The sequence below is a fragment of the Boleophthalmus pectinirostris genome, unplaced genomic scaffold (assembly GCF_026225935.1).
Source record: "Boleophthalmus pectinirostris isolate CB_2022bp ecotype Guang Dong unplaced genomic scaffold, ASM2622593v1 HiC_scaffold_1150, whole genome shotgun sequence".
In the NCBI taxonomy this organism is placed as follows: Eukaryota; Metazoa; Chordata; class Actinopteri; order Gobiiformes; family Gobiidae; genus Boleophthalmus; species Boleophthalmus pectinirostris.
Window position 1 is genome coordinate 10,001 of NW_026571009.1, and position 9,301 is coordinate 19,301.

The 9,301-nt window shown below is 40.1% G+C and overlaps 2 long non-coding RNA genes across 2 annotated transcripts; one reads left to right on the forward strand and one right to left on the reverse strand.

Annotated features, from left to right (window-relative positions):
* The first annotated feature begins 2,039 nt into the window (after window positions 1-2,039).
* Window positions 2,040-5,045, forward strand: LOC129407369 (uncharacterized). The gene is made up of 10 exons (XR_008631512.1): window positions 2,040-2,234; window positions 2,437-2,686; window positions 2,785-2,832; window positions 2,967-3,036; window positions 3,125-3,184; window positions 3,471-3,677; window positions 3,799-3,927; window positions 4,081-4,242; window positions 4,698-4,804; window positions 4,907-5,045. It is a non-coding gene; the product is annotated as an uncharacterized LOC129407369 (long non-coding RNA).
* Window positions 5,046-7,993: 2,948 nt separating this feature from the next.
* Window positions 7,994-8,587, reverse strand: LOC129407367 (uncharacterized). Its single transcript, XR_008631511.1, has 3 exons — window positions 8,432-8,587; window positions 8,306-8,355; window positions 7,994-8,052 (listed from the first exon to the last, which is right to left on the reverse strand). It is a non-coding gene; the product is annotated as an uncharacterized LOC129407367 (long non-coding RNA).
* Window positions 8,588-9,301: the final 714 nt, after the last annotated feature.

Genomic DNA, 9,301 nt, shown 5'->3' on the forward strand with positions numbered 1-9,301 from the left:
AAAATAAATATTTGTAAACTCTTAAATGAGTCCAGTCGTACATAAAATATATTGTGTGTATTTTATCCATCAGAATACGAACTGAAAAGTTACGACGTCATGAATTACAATCACCAAATGAAACTTTACGATTACACTTTCATCAGTACGAATACGAATTCACAGACGGAACTTTACTGTCAAAAATACATCATCACTTCACAGACATTATTCATCGAGCAGAAGAAACATCGATCAAGATCAAGACTGCACATGCGCTAAAGTAGCTACACGCCAAAATCTTGTCATTATCGGGGAAGGAGCCATGGCGACCAGCAGAGTCACGTAGGCATAAACTTAAAACATTTCTACATTGTTCTGATATAAATGTATTTGTTAAACACTGTAATATACGGATACTGAAACTTCTCTTCGACTTTGTCAGTGCTGTGTCTAGTAACTAGTGGTATAGGCTGATCAGTCGTCAGTCCTGGGGTTGCCAACCGTCCCTTGAAAAAGGGAATCATCCCGTATTACCGTGAGTATCAAAAATAGTGTGTAGGTAGGACTGACCGAGCATGCGCAGTAGTGCTCTTCTCTCTCGCGGGCACATGCACGGAGCGCCGGCTTTTGTATCACGTGATCGCTTTGACCAATTAGAGCGAGAGAAGCTAGAGCGGAGCCAGAGGAACGATTATAAAGCGTTTTTTAAGACAACTGAAGGGTTTTGAGCGGAGAAAAAGTTTATGTTCTAAAAATAGGTTAAAATCGCCAACAAATCCGACATTTTTGAAAGTTGTAGGTCCCTGTCAGCCGAACACGAGCAGTTTGTGATTACATTGCCTCTATTAGAAAATTCCCCTCAGCCCATGGGATTTTTTCCGGCTGAAGTTCCAGTGAGTGTCACTACATCAACTGGTGGCAGCTACAAGCAGCAGCTCCCTATCCACTTATTTGAATAGATCCATGGATATTTGTGAAGGCCTCATTCTTGTCCCTTATTTATTTTTCAGGGAGTTGGCAACTCAGTCATGGTTTCAAGCTGTATCAAGATATGATTTGATTTCAAATTTTAATTTTACATTTCTCCGAATTTTTGTAAGGATGGGCAAGCATATTACTTACTTAGTATCATTGCCTGGCCAGTGGTCACTTTGTTTGTAGTCTGTTTTTATTTTAGGGGAATAACTTAATTGATATCTTTGTGCTTGGTCCAGTTAAACGACATATTGGGCACAGCTCAAAACCTTGTGATCTTGTTAAGCAGCATAGGTGCAAGACAAGTGAATGGACGTCATCCGCTGAGGGACAGAGGCAGGCCCAAGGCCAGGGCCATATTCAGGCAAACACTGTGTCCCGTCGTGTGTCTGTACAGCAGGAAATGACAAGGTGTGCCTCTTGGGTTAGGGTCAAAACTGGATTAAAAATGTAAAAGCTCTACCATGTTTTCCCTCTGCTTGCACACTCAATACCAAAGAGCTTATAAAACCTTTACTTTCTGAACCTGGGATGTCCGCCTCTAGTTAGGGTCAAGTGATTCTAAACTTTGAAGAGTAGCATATAATCCATTTCATGTGTAGTTTTTGACTGGTATATAGTGTCTCACATCTCTCCTCAACCAGTCCAACCAATTCAATGTTTGTATTTTGCTTTTGAATAAACAAACTTTTTGTATTTTCAGATCTTTTCCTGGACTTTTTCGTAGGGAAGCAAAAGGAAAAAAACGTTTTTCACCATATTCTCGCCTACAGAAGACTTTCTCAGTCAACGTTTTCTTACTTAACAAGCTGTGCTCAAAGACACCAAAAGGTGATGAGGAGCTGCAGCTCCTGCTGGCTGGTCTGGGAAAGCCGTCTGTAACACTGGCTGAAAATGCCACACGTTCAGAGGTAAGTAGTGTTTTGTTACTTTTGTTGCTATTGTTATTACCTCCACCAAGGAAGTTAAGTTTTTGCCTGAGTTTGTGTGTGTGCAAGATAACTCAAAATACTGCATGAATTTGGTGGGGATCCTGAACGCAGTCTGACATTTGTGTTGCGTCAGTCACCCTACATTGCCTCGGTGAAGGTCGGCTTTTTGAGTTGTAGTTGTATTTAAACTGTATGCATTGCTCAGAAATGAAGTCATGATGAAATGTGTAAATCCAAAACTTGTATCCTCATGAAATGTGTTATACAAGCTGACAGATTTACTCTTGGAGGCCGACCCAAGGCTTGGCAGTATCACTGGGGGCTGGATGTTGCATAAATCCACAGGTATGCTCTTCTATACTCAGTGTAGCTGTAGGCTGTATGGATTGATATCTTATGGCTGATTAGGATACAAATGTGAACTAGCAGGTATCTTACTGTTTACTCTTATAGTACAGGCCAAAATTCAGATAATTATTGCATTTCAAGTACCCACTGGCCAAATGTGGGGGACCATAATAACCGTAGCTGTTTTACCATTTTCCAGGTGGTGGTGGGCAGCGGAAATGAGTAGTCATCCCTCCTGACCCAGAAGGGAACAGTGGACAGCAAATCAAAGCAGCTACTGGAAATGGAAAATGCAGATTGACACTACGCCTCTACCTCCGAGTGCAAAAGAATTTCAGCATGTGCCCAAATGTCCATGTGCCAACTGCGGAGTAAAGATTCCTTTACAGGCTCTCCCAAGTCATATTCAAAACTGCAAGGACAATATAGATTTGTGCAGTTCTTCAGAGGTTGTATGCCAAGTCTCTGGCCTTTCAGGCCTTGTGCAATATTGGCTGTAGCAAATATAGACCCTGTTGAATAATGTAATGTGCTTTGCCACACCTAGGAATGGTGCACCCGCGAACATGAAAATCTGGAAAATCAGACAGAAATGGTAAGATTTCTGTTTATTTGCATCCTGAAATCGTAAAATTCAATTAGACGTGTAATACTATGCTTTGATTAATAAAACGTATACATCACGTATCATGCAAATGTTTTTTATCATTTCTTATTTTTCGACTGCAGAATGTCCTGTATGCAGACAAGCCTTCAGCACTGACGTCACTGAGGCTCATGCATCAGATTGTGGATTAAGGTACTTGAACAGAAAATGCCTTAGGTTGTGTTAACAGCTACTTTTTTCAACTCCACTACATTTATTTTACAACATTTGTGTTTTGTAGAGAAGCAGCTGACAAAGTTCAAAGCAACACCTCAGAAGATCCAGTGAAATCCCTTCAAAGGTAAAGGCCCAGTTGCTCTCAGACTAGTCAATTTAACGTATGTTAACGTGTAGTGGTTTGTCTGTTTTTGTACCTTTTGCTGTCTGTTACACACCTACTAACACCACTAAGCAGCCTCAAAGAACAGAGATACAGCCTGGTTGACATCACAATTTCCCTTTAACAGTACTTTGCATTGTAGCTGTAATACATCCTTGAACATGCATTAACTGATGATAAACATTGTCATTCATTGTCCCTTGCTTAATTTCCACTACATTATTTAATTAATTCCTTTCTTCTCAAGCACTGAAGATATATTGCGGTTCCTTGAGGAACAAGTTGATACCACAACACAATTTAAATTGTGTGTGGACAGAGAGCAACTACTGGACAGAACCATTCTCCAGTGGAGAAGGAATAAAAATGGCATCTCCTACAAGCGGCCTTAAGGTTGTGTACATGGGAGAGGCGGGCATTGACACAGAGGCTCTCCCAAAGGAATTTCTGACTGGTGAGTTTTTAACAGCTTGTCCTAATAAAAGATAAATAGTGGATTCTGTTGGGACTCCAGGTGTCAATCTAATTTTTTGTCACAGCCACATGAACATTATGATTTTTTTTGTGTGTGAAAGTGTGTATGTGTGCGTGATTTCTTTTATAGACATGATGTCAGCCATTGAAAAACGGTTCTTTGAAGGCCCTGGGAACCAGGGTAAAAACCCCAAGTACTCACTGACTGACCTTGATCATGAACATTTCAGGTTGTGTCACTTTTTTTTCCCCACATATTACAGTCATGTGTCACCCATATGCAGGGTTTAGCTGTCCTTGAGCAATGTGCTCAACCCAAAAGAAGTAAAGTTTGTCTTTTGCGTGTGCTTTTTCATTTTTCATTTTTTCTGCCTTGCTCACAGAACTATAGGTGAAGTAATGGCAGTGAGCCTAGCCCAAGGTGGCCCACCCCCTGCTTTTCTAAAGACTGGTGTTACAGTTTCCTTTGCTATGGTGAGGTGGATTTGAGCACACTTTCTCAAGAGGATGTAGCGGATCTAGAATCCTGCCAGCTTATCCACAATGTAAGTGTTCTGTGTGACTTTTTTGACTGAATGACATTGATGTTTTAGCACCTGTTCTGTTTTCTGTGTTTGTTTGTTTTGTTTTTTTTCTTTTCCTCGTAACATTGCCCACTTACCCAGTGAATCAAGTCTTGCTTCTCACTTTGAGAACCCTTTACTATCTCCACATATGTTAACCCCTCACCCCTTATACTCCTTCCCAGTCCATCAGATCCTCTACTCCTCTCTGACCCCTGCCTCAAACTCTACCTTGGATGTGGAAATCTCTTCCCTGCCTGTGTGACTGCTTTTCACTTCCTCACTTTAAATCACATCTTCCTGTTTCAGGAACACATCTCCACCTGACTGTGTTTTAGCATATCCCTAGTTAAATGGATGTTTTTCTACTTTGTTGTTGTTTTGTGAATGACGCTATACAAATGTAACCCGTTTTTATTACGATGCTCTTTTTTTAGGTTGAAAAGGCAACTGATCCTGAATCACTGATGGTGTGGGTCGATCACATTGTAAGCTGTGGTTACTCAGGCCAGATCAAACTGGACAACAAAAAAAGCATAATTCGGTTAGTATTTTTTTATATTTAAAATTCTAAATATTTCCCATGTAAAATGGTTATTTTGACATGGTGTTGTATTTCTTTTTTTGTGTGTGCTTCTCTTAAAAGAGCGATAGTACTGCATTCCACTACGAGATTAATCCCAATACTGCAGCAGGTGTGAAAGGGTCTGGAGCTGTATGGTCTCATGGACCAGACGGCTGCCCACCCACAAGCTTCTTATCCGCTCTTTGTACCTGGGAAAATTGAAAAGGTAACAGGTTTATAAGTTATTTACCGTATTTTTCAGACTATAAGTGGCACTTTTTTCAATGGTTTGGGTGGTCTTATACCCCGGTGCCACTTATATGTTAAATGTTCACAGTGACAGCCTCGAGAGGGCGCTCTAGATCAGTATCTGCTGCTCCTATTCCTCCTGTAACACTGTCACTTCACCCTCTCCTGCGCTTGCCTCCTATAAGTAGTGACATTTTCAGCTGAAAACAGTAATCGGGTCAGCCTCTATGGTATAAAACTGTGTCGTTCCTGTAGACGGTGCTCAGCAGCCTTGAACAACAGGAGTGTGGTTCTATGAACCTTTCCAATTCCATCTGCCTTCATTCTTTACACCTGATGCTGACTTCATTATGATGCACTGCAAGGCAGATTACAGTGAGAAGGGAACAGCTGGAGAAAGAGCTGAGTGGAAGACAATGAACTTTCTTCAAGAGTTTTTGGAGGCGTTGGAGATGTCAGGTACTTTGTGTACACAATGCATCTGAGTAAAGTATGATGTACTAAACACATGCCTGTGGTGAGTTCATATACCAGACAATATGTGGGCAATTTCACTGGTGAACACCTAGTAGTATTTCTATGTACTGTATGTGATAACAAATGTCCTTGAGTACTACAACTTGGACACATGTATTTTTATAAAGTTATAAAGTAAACTTTTTTTTACCTCATTCAAATTGTTGTGATTTGTTCATCAGATGTGAAAGTGGACTGTTCAGATGCTGATGAAGAGGTTCTAACAGTGCAGCATGTGCTGAAGTGGATGACGGGGCAATGCCACATCCCCATTCTCCCGGATGAAAAGAGAAGTTTCAAAATAACATGCAAGTTCAACCATGAATGTATGGAGCAACTAGGAGATCACTCAGTGTGTTATCCCACTGTCAGTGCATGTACTCAGACTGGGACTTTTCCACTACAGCATCTTGACACTTACCACAGTTTTAGAAGAGTCATGAGTGAAGCTGTTCACTATGGTGCTGGTTTCCATAGAGTAACACAACCAGCTGGATTTCATTTGCATTTATTTCAGTAATTAATTCAGTAGTAGTTCTTTGTGGTTCATTCTTCATTTTCACCCAAGTACAATTTTGTGTGTATGGATGTGTTTGTGTGTGAAAAGCAGGACTAAGTGGATTGATGTAATGAGGGGTTTTCACACATCTTCAGCAGTCTGAATGTTTTCTCCTTCCTGTTGGGACCACTGATGGAAATATGACAAATGACGCGCGCACGGCATTGTTATGGTCAGTGGCTGTGTGCCTGCATGGACAGTTTTCTGCAAGGTTCTCACATACATTTTTATTTTTTTTTTTTTGAAACTCGTTTCAAATGTTACACTGACAAATAAACCACCATTAAACCACTGCCTTATGTTCATGTCTTGGACCATATTTGTATACATTCTGCATTTAAGTTGACCTCTGAAAAACACTCATGGGACATTTTGCAGTAATGTTAACGCATTTTATTAAAGTCCTAAATATGTCTAGTTTTAGGGGGGGGGGGGAGAGAAGGAAAAGCAGACACAGACCAACACATAGTTGTATGTTCCAAAATGCTTTAATTGAAAATGGCCAGTTTATATATCTGTACAGTTCCTTTTGAAGCAGTGAACAGTTAGGCACATTATGAAAGTTCTCTTGATGTCACAATCTGCATCATTGCTACGTACAGGTCCCTACCAAATGATTCTGAAGCTGCAAGGGGATTAATGACCTCACAGCTTCCATTGTAGCTGGAGACAGGGGGCATTCATATTCGGGGACTTGCACATCAAAATCATTTGTGACCGCGTCAAATGATTCCCAGTCCGTTCCAAACAACTCTGGGTTCTGTAAACAAATGAATTAAACAAAATGTGTTTAATGGAACAGGTAAGCAAGGGTATAATGTCGTCTCAAATGTCTTCATGTGTCTTAAATGTAGCTTCACTTGAATCCATGGTGAAACGTTTCAAGTAACTACATACAGTGTATATGACTGAAAATGACAAAAGCCACTTGACTAAGGACTACACATGATATACAAACCTCCAATTCTTCAGTTTCACTGTCAGACATGTGTCCCAAAACCCAGAGTTGGTTGGGAGTGAGACCTTCTGTCCTTAATGGGTGGTTATCCCATGCCTCCACAAAGGTGTGTAGGGTGTCTGCCAAACGAGGGAGGAAGACGTGATGGGCACAAAACAGATGAATAATGTTTGATAAATCCAGCAGGCCTTCTTCCTCCAGACTGTGAAGCACTTCATAGAAAAGCTGGGTGACACTGACCCAGACGTCTCGCCACAGTCGTTCAATTCTAAATTGAAGAGCAAATTAACATGACTACATTGAATATAATGACAAAGTTTAACATTAAATACTAAATTGTAACATTACATTTTTTCTTGACTACATTTTTCACGTAAATAGCCCATAAATAATGATTTAATTACTGGTGCCAGAAATAACTTCCTGTTTACCTTTGATTGTGAAGGCTCTTTCCAGCTGTGACGCTTCCTCTTCCAGTACCTTTCACACTGAACATGGCTTCAGCTACTGCCACATTTTCAACCCCTTCATCACCCCTGACCCTAGAGTGTAAGAATAAAGTTTCCATCAGAACAATCAATTCATGTATGTACAGTAGATCATAAAAGTGAGTACATCCTTTGCATATTTGCAAATATTCTCTTATATCTTTTCATGGGACAACATTATAAAAAATAAACATTTACACAAGTTAAAGGAGTTAGAGTACAGCCTGTGTGACTGCAGAATTTTGCTGTTTTCTGAAAATATCAACATTCTGCCATTAATGTTGAAACAGCTGGTAACAAAAGTGAGTCCATTTCCTAATTGTGCCCAAACTGCCAATATTAAAAAAGTGAAAACCACAAATTACCTGGAAGGCCAACCATACTTTTCAACTGCTTTCAGAAAAAATGTAAGAGCCGTGCTTGATTTGTTGTTTGTTGCTGGCTCAAGGTACATGATCTATAAAAAGAAACAGATAAACACAAATGCTTGCAAATAAGAAACTGAAGGCTAGTCTGATACAGCAAATATTTCACAGGTCCTGGTGAGTGACAATCTGTTTTCCATGTTCAACATTAACAATACATTTCACTAAAGTCATTATGTTATATCACAACGTCAACAGTCATTAATACATCATTTCTTGACCACAGGCCAATCACCCAGTCCTACAAATTGTATTGGTCTGTCTTGTCCCAGTACAATGACATACCTTTCTAGAATAACCATCAATTGCCCCAAAGATGTTGTACAATGTTGTACCTGGAAAACAACATGTCCTTTCTGTATTCAGAGAGAATGAAATGAAACCTTCATTGATGACACTTAAGAAAGTTACCTTATTCATTTATGATTTGTATCCATGTGGACTAAGGACAATGCACCAAGCTGCATCATTGGCTGGAAAACTCCATCCGCATCAACCCTGTGCATTGAGTTCTTTACCCGTTCCCACTGGACCCTGTGTCCTTCTGCCTGTAAGAATCCTTTAACCATTCTGTCCCTGCAAAGTCAAACAGTCAAACTCAGCTTTATTGTCACTTTCTTCATGCTCTAGACACACAAAGGAATCAAAATTACATTTATCACTGTCTCATGCATAGACAAGACGGAACAAACGTTAAAGTGCAAGACAGGACAACATTTAGTAATGTAAAGTAATATATTTCTTGATATTATTGATAATACAGCATTATCTAGCTCAGTGTCAGTTAAGCTACTGTATGAAGATCTGCTTGATAATCCAAGATCATGCATGTGCCTGAAGATGGTTGATTCACTGACCCCCAACAGGTGTGCAATACTTAATATTGGTAACGACATGTCAATCAAGTGGGCCAGCATGTTACAAGAGCATGTGCTCCCTCTGGAGTAAGGGCTGCATTGATCTTGTCCTGAAGGCTTAGAATGCACTGCATAATATCAGTGGGTGTGTGAATAACGGTGGAGGCAGATGTAAAGATAAATGCCTCCTGGTTAATAACTGGAAATAGTCCAGATCCAGATGGGGCTGATCCATTACATCTGTAATTCTGGTAAACAGTCGTCGCATCAACTGTGTCAGCAGAGATTCCTGTAAATATGAAATTGTTAGGTTACACATAGAGTATTTTGCTTGCATGCACTTCTCAATTTAATCTATAGTATTGTTTGTCTTAGTTTACTGAAGTCTTCCTAATACGTCATATCTGCTTGCATTCAACTAAAG